At 34.8% G+C, this 19,016-nt stretch overlaps 1 long non-coding RNA gene across 1 annotated transcript in view; it reads right to left on the bottom strand.

Moving 5' to 3' along the window:
- LOC139363155 (uncharacterized) overlaps positions 1-16,165 on the bottom strand; it is a 32,813-nt gene extending 16,648 nt beyond the window's left edge. The window contains exon 1 of the long non-coding RNA XR_011623078.1: positions 16,047-16,165. This is a non-coding gene — a long non-coding RNA (uncharacterized lncRNA). The remainder of the gene's footprint in view (positions 1-16,046) is intronic.
- Positions 16,166-19,016: the final 2,851 nt, after the last annotated feature.

Raw genomic sequence — 19,016 nt, forward strand, 5'->3', positions numbered from 1 at the left:
TGGCTCATTTTTTGGTATGGGATTTAAAAGTAGGATCACTATATAGCAGGGAATTAACACATGGGTCAATTTACCTGTTTCTCTGTGATAGCTAAATAATGCTTTAACATCAGTTTGAAATCTTATAACCAATCAATGTATTTGACCGGTTTTATTTTCTTGTTTATGTTTTAAGTAAGCCAGTAATATGTTTTTAAGTCCTTAAAAAGGTTCTCATACCTAAAAAGTTATTTCTCTCATTAAATTGTCATTTTTCTTGAATTTTCAAATTGATAAAAAATAATAAAAATAATTTTTAAATAAAATTAAACATTTTGCCACAAAATCCACTCTGCTAGTATTTCCATATCAGTTGTTACAATGAGTGAGTTTTGATTAATAATAACTGAGGGTCCCAATATTAGCTTTATTCATACAAGAAAAGAGTTGGCTATAGCTTACCTTGGACAGATGGCTAATGAATGCCTTTACTTTAGGACTCCATGGTTAGTCTCATTCAAAGTGATGCCATTTCCTATTTTTGTATATGACTATCAGCTACCATGGGACATTGACAATTATAAGCAGCAAGACCTCCGAGTGTTTCTCTGTAATTAACCAATTGTAGAGTGTCTATATAAGCAATATATGGAGGTAGCTTTTTTATCCAAGAGTAAATAAACCCACGACATATTATTTTCTAAATAAATAAGCACAATACCCAATTCAAAAAAAAGAAAAAAAAAGGTGTTTAAAAAAAAAAAAAACTGCTAGAAGAAACTTTCTGTGAAGCATTATGAAATCTGTAAAGCTGTGGAATTAGACTCACAAAGGCAATAGAACCAGGGGGTGATGGCCAAAGCCTTTGGCCAGGGAAGAGCTGACAGGTGGATTCTTCAGAGGAAAGATCATTATATATTTTTCACTCTCTTTCAATTTTAAGTACCTTTGAACAATAGGAAACATAAACATGTGAAACTGAAAATGTTTTGGCCCTAGCTATTTCTAAGAAATCAAACATGTTGAGTGTGATTGTTGGTCTCCACTTGATTGTCTGAACTTCCTGTTTGTAGAAAACCCACTTGGGGCTTCAGTCTGTGCAACTGGGGAGCATGACCAACTGCACACATGGGCACCAAAATATTTGAATTGCACAAATATAATGTGTATTTGCAACTTTCTGATGTAGAGCTTGACAACATCAAATGAGAAAATGTCTCAAACATCATCCCAACAGGTCTAGAACCAAACCCTCAAAATAACTGGCCACATTGCTGCAGGCTCAGATTCAGTTGGCTAAACTCAGTGTGTTCAAGATCATTATCTTTCTGAATCTTTTTTAAAAAGGTAGCTTTAGCTATGCCTGCTTCATCCCTTTAGTACACCATGTGAGCTTTCTTCTCCTGCTATACCATTTGTATATGTGACAGTATGTGACAATCATCATAAATGTGATTTCAATTTTCATAATATAAAAATTATTCCAACATTCTGTTCACATTTTTTCTTCTTAAACTCTAAGTTATCCAGGAAGCTTACATTTTTAATGAAAATAAAAACGATTTTAAAAATATTTGTTGTTGTGTTTATCAGTGTTTAATCTCTTTTTAATAGAACTGACTGAAGAGGATTAAATACATGAGAAACGAAATGAATATTAAACACTTAGGAAAAAATAAATGGCTTTGTCACTGGAGAACACAAAGAATAAGAGTCAATACATTTAAATGGCAAAAATATATATTGGGAGTTCATATATTTTTTCCAACTGAACTTCAGATATAAGCAATTAGTGAGATGTGATTTGTGGAAAAATATTGCAGATAAAGGAAATAAATTAGTTTAGGTGAATAATATTGTTTATATTTGTGAAAAAAATTAATTCAACTTTTTCAATTATTTTGACTCAATCAAGAAGGTTACATGCCAAATGTTACCTATGACTTATTGGTTGACTGATTTGATTATCCAACTTTGGCAAAAGAACAGACATAGCTTCTTTTTATTACTAATTCTTTGGCAAAATTAAGACGGTCACAGGATAGTGCCACTACTACTATTACTATTACTGTTGCTACCACTACTACCACCAGCTAGCATGTCTAGAGTTGTTACCTTGGACAGACCTTGTGAAAAATTTTATGTAACCCTTTTAATTATTAGCACTTTTCATCTTTTCACTAAACACATTGATAGTTCCTACAGTTATCCCCCTTTTAACATGAGAAAACTAAAGGCAAGGGTGGTTTGAACTCAATATATAGGCTTCTCCAATACATGTAACATATTAATAATGTTTTATAATGTTACATACTGAATTATTGATATAAAAATGTTTTAGAATGATAATTGTCTATTCTTTCAGAAGTGACATTAGCATGCCTCCCATGAGCTTTGTTGTCAGAAAGGATCATATTTATTCCTAGGTTTGTCTTCTTCTATCTTTGTGATTTTTCTGAACCTCATCAATAACAGTATAAATATAACACAGTACCAATCTTGGCACATGGGAAAAGCTGCATTAATAATCATTGAATAAAATATTAAGTCCTGTTATATGTCTTACAGAGGCAAAAATGAAGTCAATCAACTTTGTGTCTAATATCTATAATCATGCCCATTTTTATAGGCACCAAATAATAACAACTACAATAAGGATAAAACTAGCATTTAGTTCTTAGATGTATTATTTTATTAATCACAGCTACTATTATTAACTAGGAATTGGGGAAAAGCTTTTGGGTCAGAGACAAGTAATCTGTGAATCATCATAGGACACGGGCACCCTTGCCTATCCCACCTACTCAGCTACATTCAGAAGAGCAGGATGACAAGATCGAGGGAAATGAGAGAACCGATTTTTTATTTTACACTCTTTTTTTTACACTCTTTTTCTATTCAGGAATGCTAAAAGAGTCCTCTACAAACAGTTTCTTTACCAACAAGCCTGTCACTTCTGGCTCAACAACAACAACAACAAAAATGCCCTCTTTTTGTTTTCACATCACTAAAATTACCATTGCCAAGAGGAACCTCACAGATTCTAAAACCTTTGAATGATTTTTCCCGTCTCATTTTTCTTGCATTCTCTTGACATCTGACTCTCTTGATCACTCTTACTTTCTGAACCCTCTCTTCTTCCCAAATACCATGCTCTGCTGTTTTTTCTATAGTATCCTTATCTGTTACGTCTCAGCCTCTTTTACACTCTTCTTGATTTGTTCTTGAAGAGTGAAGGGTCCATCCTTGAACCTCTTTTTGTAGGATATAAGCTGTCTCTAGATGATATTATCCATTTCAAATGCTTTACCATTTATATTCTGAATTCTTCAAAATCACTTTCTCCCAGATTAGTCTTCTCATCTCCAGAAACATCATATTTGACCTCTACTCATTATTTGTATTTTATTATTCTACAGGCATTTCCAACTCAATATGCTTAAATCAGAAAAGAGTGTTTTCTCTACCTTCCTTTAGTGACAAAATTGCTTCCTTTTTGATATTCTGATTTCAGTGAGCACCTGGTTATCAAGTTTGCTGATGAAATGTGAAACTCAAAAATCATCCTTTAATCTTTCCTTCAGGATCTACATCCAAATCAACAATCATAAACCATCTATTCTGCATCCTTATTAACTCCTAAATTCACCTAAGTTCTTTCTGTTTTTCATTATTATCTTAGTTCAAATAACATCTTTTGACCTACAAAACTATATAGGAAAATTTTCTTCCTGGCCTCAAGCTTGTTCTACTTTTTAGCCATGATAATCTAAAATACAAATTTGGCCAAATTACTATTTTGCTTAAAATAAGTGGCTGACATATCATTTAAGATGAATTTCCAACCCCTTGAAGAGGTAATTTTTTGGTTTTTAACTTTAATTTTTTTAATGATATTATTCTTGTCTACCTGTCTACCTGGAGTTTGTACAATGGTTAACATATCTCCTACTTCTCTGTCATCCAGAGTGACTTGCAGTTCCCCAAGTTTTTCATACTCACTTAGCATAGGTTTCCTTTCAGGGTATAGGCTGCTTTATCACCCAGATTGCATGCTTGTTACCTAATCTCCTTCATGGGCTGAGATTTTCTCAACTTCAGAGCTCAGGCTGATCACTTCATTTTTTCTTTCCTGGAGGTTTTTCTGACTGTGCCCTCCGTAACCAGAAGACGTGCCACTCTGCCATGCATGGAACTTCCCTCTCATAGCACCCATCACACTGTATTGGAACCTGCCTCCAATCTGAAGGTTCAAGAATAGGACATGCACACTGTGGCTCTTTGCATCCCCAGCATTGAGCAGAATGCCTGGCATAGAGCTGGACTGAACAAATATTTATGTGATACATAAAAACATGAACGTGCTAGAGAAATTACCAAGTGACATCTAAGTACCACCAGTGCAAATGGATTCAAAAAGTTAAAATAATTTCTTTGGAAGAAATATATTCTATATCCCAGAGTGTCAGGGAAAACATTAGATAACAGTAAAGAATAATACACTGAGTAAAGGCACAGGGAGGAAAGGAAGGCACTGGCTCAGCTCTAGTAGCCAAGGTGCTCACAATTACAGAGACCTCACAGGACATCGGAAGATATTTATTCCTGGTTAAACCCATCAAAAATAATCCCTTTCATTCTCTTTTTAACATATGCCCTCAGCTTTGTAGAAGACAGTCTCAATAAATATTAAGCCTTGAATCTTTTGAAGATCTCTTACTACACATTCCTGCTGCGAAAGCTGTTAGCATACAATATTTTCTAAAGAGGACATGTGGCATATTATACCCTAACCTGATGGGAAGAATCATGTGGATGCTTAAGGCAAACATAGTATGTTATTTTTATGAAATACTTATATTACTTTTGCCTCATACCCAACTTCAAGCCTTTAACATCCAAGTAGAGAGAGCACAAAATCTAGGATACTTTATGGTAAGGTTTGCTAAGGAGTTCCTACAAATGAATGCATCTTCTGTTACCATAAAATGAGTCTCCTTTTTTTTCATCCTCACTTTATAATCTTAAAAACATTTCCCAAGTAGATATGAAAGGTACTCAACTAAAAGTGTAAAAACAGCCTCTCCTCAATGTCTTCATTCTATTTGATTATTTTATGGAAAAGAAAGTCCATGTAGTGCCCCCTTCTCTTAATTTCTTTGGCTGACCTCCAAAGTGTAACTGTCAGCTAACGTTAACTAAATAAGTATGAGCTATGGCCCAAGGCCCATTTACTGTCAGTCATATGCATGAGAATATGCCCCCTGTATTAGCACTGCTGAATGTCAGGAATAGGGACCATCAGTATAATTCTATTTATTCTGATTCCCAAAGACTGAGTAAGGACATCAGGAACTGTTACCAAAACAGACAGAAAAGTTTGTGACAAAACTCTCTTAGCTCAAGTATCTTATTCAAATATAATTAAATCTCACCTTATAAAGGAAGGCTTTGGTGATTAATCTCATCCGCCATCTTTTTTGCTTGGCAATCTTACATTTATTTATCCATGTTTAATACTTTAATTGTCATTGTTTGGTATTTTTCTCTATAAAAGCAATCTTCGTGTGTGTGTGTGTGTGTGTGTGTGTGTGTGTGTGTGTGTGTACATATAGGTTCTATCTACTCATTTAGACAGTAGCTTGATTAGGAACATGATTTCTGCCCTATATTAGTTCTTTATCCTTTCTCTTTTTAGAATATCTCAACCATGTTAATTTTCTGAGCATATATACTATATAAACATATTAAAATATTTTATGTGATTATCACATATGCTCAGTTCTGTAATATTTCACAACATTGTTTTCTTTCAGTTGCCAAAACAAAAAGAATCTAAGGAAGACAATATCTCAAAATATTTTCCAAACCATAGATTATTCCTCTCTCTATATAAAATCTTTCTTTATAGTTATAAAAATATAAATACATGTATAGACATACTTTAAGCAAAAGCAAGACCATATCTACATTCAGCCTTCTAAAATTCTTTTTTTTCACTTAATATTAAAATATCTTATTAACAATTGAATCTTCAATTCTAAAACTTTGCTTAAGTATTTATTATACTGGATCTTATGCCTTTGCTGATTTTCCCTATATTGAAAAATGCACATAGTAACATAGTACTATGACACAGAGGAGTCAATTTATATTAACAAATAATGCTTCAAAGCCACAAGAAATTGAAAACCTTTTTGAAAATTTTCTATCAATCCCTGAGCAAAAAGGTCTGTAATTTCATTTTGGATATCTTAGAACGTGAAACAATGTTACATCTGCCTAGACCTCTTAAATGGTAACATATTATAAAACAACAAATTTATTTTATTAAATATATAAAGACACAGTAGTGTCTTACATATAATGATTCCTAACTATAAAACTACTTGTTTGATATGGGGTTATCATATCACTAAGAATGGCTCTGGCAATCTCAGTTAAGAGTTTTAAATATTTGGTCTAGGTTTGTTTCATGTATCACTTAATTATCATTGTTGTTGTTGCTGTTAACTGTTGCATTAAAACAACTCAGGATAGGTTTTGTAGATTTCTATACAATACTACACCTTACCTAGTAATGTGTGACACATATGCTGTGAACAGAAGCCTCATTTCAATATGGAGTTAAATTTATTTTTCCTCTACCCACTCCTGATGCAACATGGCTATGCTAGGTATTAGATAAAATAAGGTGCATCCATTCAAGCAGAGCGTGAAGTCATTTCACCCCTTCTGGTCTCTGGGGACAGTGGAAGAAATACGTGATGTTGCTGACCCTGTTGTCCATTTAATGAGTCAGTCAGTTGTGCCTTGGGTGATGCCAATGCCTATGACAGCCACTAAGCTGTGAGGCTATCAGTGAGCTGGATCAGAGAGAAAGTGGAAATAATATGTTAAGGTACATGTGAAATATATGACAAAAAATAGAGGCTGAGAATTTCTGTTTTAATATTTATGGGGAAAATTTTCTTGCCCCATTGTGTATTTGAAAATCTATGGTTATTTTATGTTGATTAAAATTGTATTCTTATTTCAAAACAAACCATCTTCAATTTTGAACTTCCATTTCCAGAGAAACTTCATGATATACAAATTATTTGTTTCATCAATTTGGAAAATATTTGGTCATTAATTGTTCAAATCTTCTTCAGTCAGCCTTCTCTTCTTCTCAGGGGATTCCAATTACAATTGGTATATTGCATGTCCTTTTTCTTTTACTTTTTTGAGTCTTTTTGTTTCTCTGTGTATTTCATTTTAGATAGTTTTTATTGCTTTGTCTTCAAGTTCACTATCTTTTCTTCTGCAATAATCTCTTATCTGCCAATAATTTCATCCTTTCTTGAAATTTCACATGTTGTAGTTTTCATGTATAGAACTTTGATTTGGGTCATTTTTATATCTTTCATGTTGCTAATTAACATGCTTTATCTTTCCACTAGCTTTTTGAAGATAGGGAACACAATTAAGATAACTGTCTTAGTGTTCTTTTCTGTTAATTCTATGTGTCAATTATGGGTAGGTTTCAATTGATTGAGCTGTCTAATTATAGATCATATTTTCCTGCTTCTTTTCATGTCAGGACTTTTTTTACTGGATGCCAGTTACTGAAAATTTTACCATGTTTATTGCTGGATGTTTTTGTATAATTACAAATATTATTGTGTTTTGTTATGGGGCATCGCTATTTGGAAGTAATTTTATCTATATTAGGGTTTTACTTTTATGATTTGTTAGGTAAAGCCAGAACCTAACTTAATTTAGGGATATTTATTCCTCCCAAGAAGATGCTTCTGAGAATTCAAGCCAGAGCCTCGTAATCGTAAAGTTTTAAGTTCTGGCTAGTGGGAATTTATTAGTCCCTACCCTGTGTGAGCCCTAAGTACCCTTTCCTCTAATCTTTTCTGGTGATTTTTTCTGCTGGCCTCCCCCTACACACATGTCTGCTGAATATTGAAGGAAACTTTCAGTAGATCTCTGGAGATTCCTGTGTCTCCAGTTCTCTCCTCACTAGGATTCTGATCAGGTTACCACAGACTTTCTACTATATATTCTCATCTCGGAGAGCTTGCTAGGCTCCATCAGTGTCCCTCAACTTCTGTTCCACATTCCATGGCCTGAAAACCCCTCTTAAGTATATAAGATGGAGCAATTGTATGGCTTGCTTAATTTGTTACCTCTTTCTCAGGGAGCACTATGCTTTATTCTCTGATGTGAAAAATCTTCAGAAACATAGATTTGAATATTATGGCTGGTTTATTAGTTGTTTCAAGTGTGATGATAAAACAAGTCCCACGACTACATCTTGGTAGGAAGCAGAATTTCCTCACAAAATACTTGTTGAATTTGTCATCCACCATGTAGTACATCACTGATGACATGAAAACCAAAAGATAAAAATTTCCTGGAGATGCATCGGCACCAACATCAGAAACCAGAATTTATTTTTAGATGATTGCTCCCAAAGAAATTGATTTAACCCTAGGAGCCGCAGAAGAAAGGCTCTGTGAAGTATGACTGTTCATTTAGATCAAATCATTGTTCTCATTTAATTTAACTTACTTTTTTTTTCAAGAATTATTATCTAACATATAAAAAGTGAGGAGATAGCTTTCAATGTGTTCACTTCATTAGTTAAAAATGTCTTAAATATTTACATTGTTTTAGTAGGTAAATGTCATCAAATAATTCAAATTTAAAAATAGGTTATTCTGGTGAATGATTTAATTTTTTATTAAAATTAAATAAAGTAAAGGTTTTCCAAGTTCATTATGTTAGAAATAAGCATCTGACATCATCGATAGTGCTATTGGGAAGTCAGATTTAAAATTCAATATTATAGATAAAACAACGTGGTGTTGTGGTGATTATAAAAATACAACTTTAGGTGGAGCACAACCTTATGGGCAAAACAACGTCCTTACTAAATTAAGAATTCTATGAAACAAAAATATACTTAGAATTTATTTTGTTGCCCATGTAGTTCAAAACTGCATTCATAGAAGCTCCAATAAAGTATCATCAGAAATTAAAGCTGCTATCAAAACATATCAATATTTTATAAATACAGAATTACAGTAAACTATAAAATGTTCATCACAAAGCTGATTTTGAAAAAAAATACATCAGTATGGCAATAGATGTGCATTCTAGACACATTTTAAAGTGTGTAATGTTTTACCCTTTGAAGAATAACTATAAAATTCAAATTAAGTATCTCAAATGATATGTTGCCATTGCTTTCAAGTGAATCCTTTATGGATTGGTTAAATTTTGTTCAAATAAGTTGAAAATCTTGAGTCAAAATAATTAACGGAGCTTAAAAAACTTCAGTTTTTGATATTAAGTAAATTGACATTACTGAAAAACAGTTTAGAAATAAGAAGACTTTATATCTCCAAGCAATAGAAAACAATGGGCTATCGCTACACACCTATTAGAATGGCCAAATTCTAAATTCTAAAACACTAACAATACCATGCCAAATACTGGAGAGGAGAATACGAAGCAATAAGAACTCTATTTAACACCACACACTCACACATAACACAAATTTTCCAGGAAAATGTTTGATGCCTCATGATCAGGAGATCAAGCAATGGGAGCAAGATTAAATCCCTCAGACAAACACTCGGCAAATGCTCACTAGATACAGTGACTTTGTACTATGACCATCACTTTGCCTTTTCATTTAATGTTGAAAAGAAGATTCTGGAAGTACCCAACAAAATGGGGAGATGAGGAGATCTGTGAGAACACCGTCATCTTTTCAAATGGCAAACTTTAGAATATATCTTTATTAATTTTAAAAAAGATTAATTTAAAAAGGATCGTATTTCTAATACTTAAATCTGATAAACACACAAGCAAATGTTATGTGCCTTGTTTAGTATAGAAAATAAGTCCATACTAGAATATAAATATAAAGTCTATGCTGGAATATAAATCATCCAAAATGATTTATAAAGCAAAATGAAGTAAAAAATTCCTAAAGACAATCCACCATCACAACCAAGCAGGATTTATCCCAGGGAAACTCAAATATTGCTCACTTGTCTAAAATATAATAATACCATATCATAATAATAGATAAAACAATGCATATCATATCACCATTTAAAAAGATGTTCCAAATTTAACACTCATTTCTGAATATTTAAAAATAACCGTTTTAGAAAACCAGAAACAGTGATACGGGAGTGGGGCAGGGAAGTGCTGGAAAGGGAAGAGTGTGGTCACTGGCTAGGGCTCCACCCCTCGGCCTGTGCCCAGGGACCTAGGTAAGGACGGGGATTTCTGTTTTCCTGCCCAAATGTTGCATTTCCCAAGACCATCCTGGCCTGCCACGTCCCCATTCCGTGCCTGTAAAAACTCCCGAGACCCTAGTGGGCTTGGGCACAAGCAGCTGGACGTGGAGAGGAACACACCAGCGGAAGACACAAGCGGCTGGACGCAGAGGCACCTATCTGAGTAAGAGAGCACGGGCGGATGCTGACTGACTGGCAGGCCATCGAGGCCATCGACCCTTGGAACTAAGCAAATTTTGGCTGGGGCGGTCAGAGGAGAGCCCTGCTGCTGAGCAGCCCTACTCCAGGGGAAAACTACCTTCCCACTCCATCTCCCTTTTGTCTCCCCCATCTGCTGAGATCTACTTCCTCCCAATAAAACCTTGCACTCATTCTCCACGCCCGTGTGTAATCCAATTTTTCCGGTACACCAAGGAAAGAAACCCCGAAATACAGAAAAGCCCTCTACCCTTGCAATAAGGCAAGGGATCTAATTGAGCTGATAAACACAAGCTTTTTGCAGATGTCGAAACTAAAAGAGCACAGGGTAACACACACCCACAGGGGACTCAGGAGCTATAAACATTCACCCCTAGATGCTGCCGTGGGGTTGGAGCCCCACAACCTGCCTGTCTCCATGCTTCCGCTAGAGGTTTGAACCCCGGGGCACCGAAGAAGCGAGCCACACCCCCATCTCACGCCCTGCTAGGGAATAAGGGAAATTTTCCTATTTCAGTAGAATACTTGAATAATGCATAATGCATATCTTTAACCAAAAACCTATGTTATACTTATCAGCAAATTACTAAAATCATTCCCTTTAGATTCTAAGAAAAAGACACATGATTATCACTGTAATACTTTTTTATGAATTCTGTTAAGTACAATCTAATCTAAACTGAAGAGAAGAGAGGATTTAGTTATTGAATAAAAGAAAACAAAATTTTCTCTAATTGCAGATGTGAAATTATGTGAATAAAAATTACAATAAATTTAATAACTTTCATAATTATTAAGCAACTTTTCAAATTAATAATATAAATAATATGTATGTATAAAAGAGATAAAATAGCTTCTATATTTGAAAGTATATGAAAACTCATTAGAAACCATAGATGTCCATGCACCTACCTACACACATGCACACACACAGAGGAATTAAAATAATAATCAATTACTAAATGTTCCCATAAGTGGCAAGAAAGAAAAGAAATGCAAGGAGGTGATGCTCCATTGCCAGCAAAGTTGCAGTGAGGCTGACATTCTATAGAGTACCACATCACTGAAACACTTACACAAATATATGGTGAGATGATCATTTTCAATGTAAAGTGAGATTATCTTCCTTCTTCATTCTTTGAATTCATCATTCTTGTTCCACCATGCAGGCATCAGCCTTCGCTTTAAATATACGGTGCCACACATTGAAATAAAAAGTGAACAATTGCTAAAGAAAGTGACCCATCCCTGCTCCATTCCCCCTCCTCCCTTGTCCTTTAAGGACACTTCCTGGAAGATCATGAGCAAAAGCCGGGAGAAACGGAACATAAAGGATATAAAATTAACCATTAAGCAGTGGAAGAAAATAGGTTAAGCCTTAAGCAGAGTTTCTCCATTTCCTGGGAAATATGCTAAATGTCAACCGGATGGTGAGAAGAAAGAAGAGGACCTGGGTCCTGAGCTTGAGTTTTAGATACTCTCTGAGCACCTGAGTAAAGGTTCCATGCCCCATCCTCTCATGTCTTGACCTGAGAGAATAATACAGGCAATATGAAAAGCTTTCTGACAGAAACCATTAAATGATTTTAGTGATATTTGAGAACAGTTCTGTCTCATACTTTTTTAGTTTAAAGGTGACCAGTCTCTAAAAGTAGACTTGCAACTTGTATGGCTGGATCCAAGGGCAAGATCAGGGTTTGGCCTCCGCAGATGGGGTAAAGGGCAGCCCAAGAGAGGCTTGTTGATTGATCGGAATGTGCTTCAGGGAATTCCTAAACCATCCAAAAGCTGAGGTTAAATCGATGCTTGGAAAGAGACTAGGACTTGATTCTGGAGGGACTGCAGATACCAGGGTCCCAGATTCACCGACCATGTAACTGCAAGCAGGGGTGGGAGCTCAGAAATCAGCAGCCAATGCCACCACAAACCGTTTATCTCGGCAGAGACCAATGGGAACTGAAGAGCCCTTCTCGGTTCAAACACCCATCTGCTAAGACTAGGGAGACTTGTATGTCTGCCAAAGAAGTTGAACCATCTCCAGGGAGAAAGAAAAGTAAGACACCTAAATCTAATTCAATATTCATTAAAAAACAAAACAACAAAACCAAACCTTAGTGGTAAAATAGAAATTAATGAGTTACCTTGAATTCATATGATTTTCCTATGCATATAAAAAGAGTTTGCAAGTTTCATTGATTTGCTATAGAACAATTAAGTTTACCTTTTACCCCATTACATATGTATCTTTGAAATTTATAAGCCAAATAGCTTTTAATGTCACACCTAACAGGATTTATGTGAGTTTCTGTGGTGGTATATAAAGAATCTTGAAACATGTAGAAATTTTACTCCTCAAATTCTTAGAAAACTGGAGTTTTAGAGATTTATCTACAAGGATGTTTATTGTGGCATTAATTATAACTGACAAAAATTGTTAATTTTATAAACACCAATGATCGAGGATTGAATAATATTTGAATGCAGTTACCAAAAGTTATGTTTTATGAAATTAATTAATGAAATGAAATGATAACAATACAATTTTCAGTAAAATGTCAGCAGAATATAGGAAAGTTGGGTGGAAGAAATTGTTATTATTTTTACATTTTTGGCATAGTTGTAATATTTAAAATATCTTAATGTTTCTTAAAACAGATAAACTGATTACATTTTTCAAAAATAAATAGTTTAAATATTTGAGAATAAGTAAAAGGCATGTATTCTTAAAAAGATGTTATCTCTTTTGTAAAAACCAATAATATGTGGGTTTTGTGACTGTGAATTCTGCATCTAAAGGATATTTCCAAAGTTACTTTTTTAAATTTTTATATATTTTTTAATTTTGTAGATATATAATAGGTATGTATATGTATGGGGTACATGAGATATTTTGATACAGGCATACAACGTGTAACAATCACATCAGGGTAAATGGGGTATCCATCACCTCAAGCATTTGTCATATCTTCGTGTTACAAACATTCCAATTATACTCTTTTAGTTATTCAAAAATGTGCAATACACTATTATTGACTACAGTAATTCTGTTGTACTATCAAATACTAGATCTTATTTATTCTTTCTGACTGTATTTTTGTACACATTAACTACCCCCACTTCCCCTCCAACCCTCCAGTACTCTTCTCAGCCTCCAGGAGGCATCATTCTACTTTCTATCTCCATGAGTTCAATTGTTTTAATTTTTGGTTCTCACAAATGAGAGAGAACATGCAAAGTTTGTCTTTCTGCACCCGCCCTATGTCACTTAACATAATATCCTCCAGTTCCATCCATATTGTTGCAAATAATGGGATCTCGTTCTTTTTTATGGCAGAAGAGTAGTCCATTGTGTATATATACCACGTTTTCTTTATCCATTCACCTACTGATGGACACTTAGGTTGATTCAAAATCTTAGCTATTGTGAATAGTCCTGCAATCCAACTTGGGAGTGCACATATCCCGTCAATATACTTATTTCCTTTTTGGGGGCTATATACCAAGCAGTGGGATTACTGGATCATATGGTAGTTCTATTTTTAGATTTTTTTGGCTGACTTCCATACTGTTTTCCATCATGGCTGTACCAACAGTGGACAAGTGTTCCCTTTTCTTCATGTCCTTAACATCATTCATTACTTCCTATCTTTTGGATAAAAGACAGTTTAACTTGGGTGAGGTGATATTTCATTATAGTTTTGATTTGCATTTCCTTGATGATCTATAATGTTGAGCACTTTTTCATAATACCTATTTGACATTTCTGTGTTTTCTTTTGAGAATTGTTTATTCAGATATTTTGTCTATTTTTAAATTGGATTATTTTTTTTTCTGTTGAGTTGTTTGAGCCCTTATATATTCTAGTTATTAATACCTCATCAGATGGATAGTTTGCAAATATTTTCCCCCATTCTGTGGGTTGTCACTTCACTTTGTTGATTGTTTCCTTTGCTGTGTAGAAGTTTTTTAACTTTATGTGATCCCATTTGTCCATTTTTTTCTTTGATTGCCTATGCTTGTGGTTTATTACTCAATAAATCTTTGCCCAGACCAATGTCCTGGAGAGTTTCTCAAATGTTTTCTTGTAGTTGTTTCATAGTTTGAGGTCTTACATTTAAGGTCTTTAATTCATTTTGGTTTGAGAAATAGAGGTCTAGTTTAATTCTTCTGCCTGTGGATACCTACCTAGTTTTCCTGGCACCATTTCATGAAGAGACTGTCCTTTCCTCAGTATATGTTCTTGGTACCTTTGTCAAAAATCAGTTCACTGTAGATAGTATGGATTTATTTCTGGGCTCTCTATTCTGTTCCATTGGTCTATGTGTCTGTTTTCATGTGAGTACCATGCTGTTTTGTTTATATAGCTCTGTAGTATAATTTGAAGTCAGATAATGTGATTCCTCAAGTTTTGTTCCTTCTGCTTAGATTGGATTTGACTATTCTGAGTTTTTTGTGGTTCCACATAAATTGTAGCATTTTTCTTCTACTTCTATGAATAATGTAATTGGTATTTTGATAGAGATTATATTGAATCTGTAGATTGCTTTGGGTACTATAGATATTTTAATATCAATTCTTCCAATCCATGAACATGAAACAGCTTTCCATTTTTTCTGTTCTCTTAAATAACTTGCATCAATGCTTTGCAGTTGTCATCATAGAGATCTTTTCACTTCTTTAGTTAAGCTTATTCCTAGTATATTATTTTATTTGTAGCTATTGTAAATGAGATTACTTTCTGGATTTTTTTTTCAGATTGTTTGTTGTTGGCGTATAGAAATGCAGCTGATTATTTATGTTGATTTTGTATCCAAAGTTATTTATTTTTAGAAAATTGTTTGGTACAAATTTAACAAATCTTAGCTCGATTCTCAGATTTTTTGGTGGCTTTACATAGGTGAAGGATATATTTATCTCTTCTGTCTCTGAGTTTCCACAGAATACCTTATCTGTGTCTCTCATTCTGATACTAACCTTTACTTCAATTGACAATGGGACTATGTACTGATAAACTCATCACAAATTGAAAATATTGAAAGTTGAAAATGCAGTTAATATGCCTAAATACCTAAACTGCCTAACATTATATCTTTAATTAATACACTTAACCTAAAAAATATCACAGTTTAACCTAGCGTATCTTAAAAGTGCTTAGAACACTTGCATTAGCCTAATTTTGGGAAAAGATCAAAATTCAAAATTTAAAGTATGGTTTATATTGAATTTATACCATTTTTACACAGTAGTAAAGTTGAAAAATGTTAAGGGGAACCATGATAAGTCAGGGATCATCTGTCTAGTGGGTTTCCCTGTTACTTCACTCAACCAAATGTGAACAACTTTCCTCCCAACTCAATTGCAAGCTGTTGAAGAGCAGACTAGAACACAGTTTGAAACAAGTGACCTTAGATTTTGTTCTGCCTCTCTTTTCTCTAACCCGAAGCTCTACCTAGCATTATGAGTCAAAGAGTTAATACTTAATGCTCAGATATTTTAAAATTTACTGCATTGACCTGCAAAGCAATGTCATAAAGAATTAATGGCATTTTGTAGTAAACTTACACAGTTCTCTCCATGGAGGTTGAAAGTTCTCCTCTTCTGAGATAGAATCCAAGTCAGTTCGTCATTTTTTTCAACTCTTTCTTCTAGAACATTGTTTTGTGGTGGTGGTTGTTGTTGTTGTTGTTGTTTTTGAAAGGGAGCCTTGCTCTGTCGCCCAGGCTGGAGTGCAGTGGTGCGATCTTGGCTCACTGCAAGCTCCGCCTACTGGGTTCACGCCATTTTCCTGCCTCAGCTTCCTGAGTAGCTGGGACTACAGGCACCTGCCACCATGCCCGACTAATTTTTGGTATTTTTAGTAGAGATGGGGCTTCACCGTGTTAGCCAGGATAATCTCGATCTCCTGACCTCGTGATCCGACCGCCTCGGCCTCCCAAAGTGCTGGGATTGCAGTCGTGAGCCACCGCGTCCGGCCTCTAGAACATTGTTTGTGAGGCTTGTCAATGAGGTCATCCCACACCTAAGTTAAAAGGGGAGGCTGGGCGTGGTGGCTCCCGCCTGTAATCCCCGCACTTTGGGAGGCGGAGGCGGGCAGATAACTACATCAGGAGATGGAGACCATCCTGGATAACACAGTGAAACCCGTCTCTACTAAAAATACAAAAAAATTGGCCGGGTGTGGTGGCATGAACTTGTAGTCACAGCTACCCGGGAGGCTGAGGCAGGAGAATCGCTTGAACCTGAGAGACGGAGGTTGCAGTGAGCCAAGATTACACCACTGCACTCCAGCCCGGGTTACAGAGCAAGACTCTATATCAAAAATTAATTAATTAATCAACCAATTAATTAATTGATTAATTAAGGGGGGACATTTTCTAGTTTCCACTTTATATGAGCTCAATATTGCTCTAGATTTTAGTGTGCAATCAATTTCTACAAAAGCTATCTGCTGATTACAGAGTCCATTGTTTTAACTGGTAGTCCACTTCCAGGAATGTGTACTGTATAGATATAGAGATTTTCTTTGTAGGCTTTCTAATGGAATGCCCCTTTAAAAACAAAATGTTAAGCTGAGAGTGGTGGCTTATGCCATAAACCCAGCACTTTGAGAGGGTAAGGCAGAAGAATCACTTGAGGCCAGGAGTTTGAGACCAGCCTAGGCAACATAGCGAGATCCTGTCTCTTAAAAAATAAAAAAAATAAAAAAAAAAAAAATTAGCTGGGCATGATGGTGCACACGTGTAGTCTCCAGCTACTTGGGGAGCTGAGGTGGGAGGATTTTGCTCTGGCCCCAGAGGTCAAGGCTGCAGTGAGCTATGATTGCACCACTGCACTCCAGCCTGGGTGACAAAGTGAGAGCCTGTCTGAAAAAAATGTATATTTTTATATATGTAAAATTTTTGAAGAATAAACATTTTGATGAATAAAATATATATGTATAAATTTTGAAGAATAAAATAACCACTTTTATTTTTCTATGAATCTATTTTTCAATATCTATCTTTATTCACCCTCCCAGACCATTTGAGAGTAAGTTCAAAAAGATTATCTTTTACCTATGGCCAGGCACGGTGGCTCACACCTGTAATCCCAGCACTTTAGGAGGCCGAGGTGAGTGGATCATGATGTCAAGAGATCGAGACTATACAGGCCAACATGGTGAAACCCCGTTTCCACTAAAAAAACCCAAAAATTTGCTGGGCGTGGAGACACGCACCCATAGTCCCAGCTACTCGGATGGCTGAGGCAAAAGAATTGCTTGAACCCAGGAGGTGGAGGTTGCAGTGAGCCCAGATTGTGCCACCACACTCCAGCCTGGGCAACAGAGCAAGACTCAGTCTAAAAAAAAAAAAATTATCTTTTAACTCAAAATTCTTTAATGTATACCTCCTAAGAATGTTCTCTTACATCTTTTATAATAACATCAATACAAATATAAAAAATGAGGAAATTAACATTGATACAAAATTATCATCTAATATACAATAAATACATGTTCAAGTATCACTAGTTGTTCCAATTATATTTTTTAGAATTTTTTTTCCTGGTCCAGGATACAGCCCCGGATTATGTGTTATATTTCATGCCTTATCTCTTCAGTAATCTTTCATATGGAATCATTCTTTTCTGTGTCTTTATCTTTTCAGAGCTCGACATTTTTGTGAAGCAAAAAATAAGTGATTTTTAAAGGAGTATTTACATCAGAATTACACATCCTCTGTACTAAAATATTTTATTCACATGAATTTTGTGAAGAAGACATGATACTTGCAAAAGGTTAGAAATCGTGGACTTGAGTTTAAAATTTTATTTTTTAGCTTTTTAGTTTCCTTGTGATCAGTGTTACAGAATGTAGGTCCAATTTTAAATTTCACGTGAACACATGATATTTGAAGTCAATACATTGATAGCTTCAAGGGGGATGGTGCATAGAAGTTAAGGACAAGGGAAAGAAGAAGAAAGAGACAGAAGAGAAAAAAATAGTCTAGTTTTTTTTTAAGAAAGGCATTTCATACTTATCTGAGAATTATCTGGAAAGTTTTTCAACTGTTGAAGATATATTTAGCAAACATCCCAAAAATGCTTCCTTTTCCCTTGAAATAAATAAGTCAGCAAATTACAATCCTCCAGGTTTTCCCAAAATACTGCAAGAAAGAACATTTCTCTTGGATATCTAATTTAATTACCTCTGGAGTACTCCTCATTACAATATTTCATGGCCAATGCAAGTGCCCTAGAAATTTACAAACCTGCTGTGGGAAAAAAACAGTAAAGGTGCGTTAGTTACTTTTTACAAGTTTTGTACAATACTAATGGAAATACAGCTGTGCTTTTAAAAATGTAAAATCCCCATGCAACAGTACTAAGTAAAATTGGTTTAGAAAACGCTGGAGCTTATAAAGACTCCAGTGGTTTATTGGAAAATCTTGCTCTGTGTATATTACTAAAACATGAACATTGGAAAAATAATGTTTACATTAGTGCAAGTAATTTGGAATCATAGTAAAACATCTTAATAAACCAAATTAGTTA

The sequence above is a fragment of the Macaca nemestrina genome, chromosome 5 (genome assembly GCF_043159975.1).
Source record: "Macaca nemestrina isolate mMacNem1 chromosome 5, mMacNem.hap1, whole genome shotgun sequence".
NCBI classification, from domain to species: Eukaryota; Metazoa; Chordata; class Mammalia; order Primates; family Cercopithecidae; genus Macaca; species Macaca nemestrina.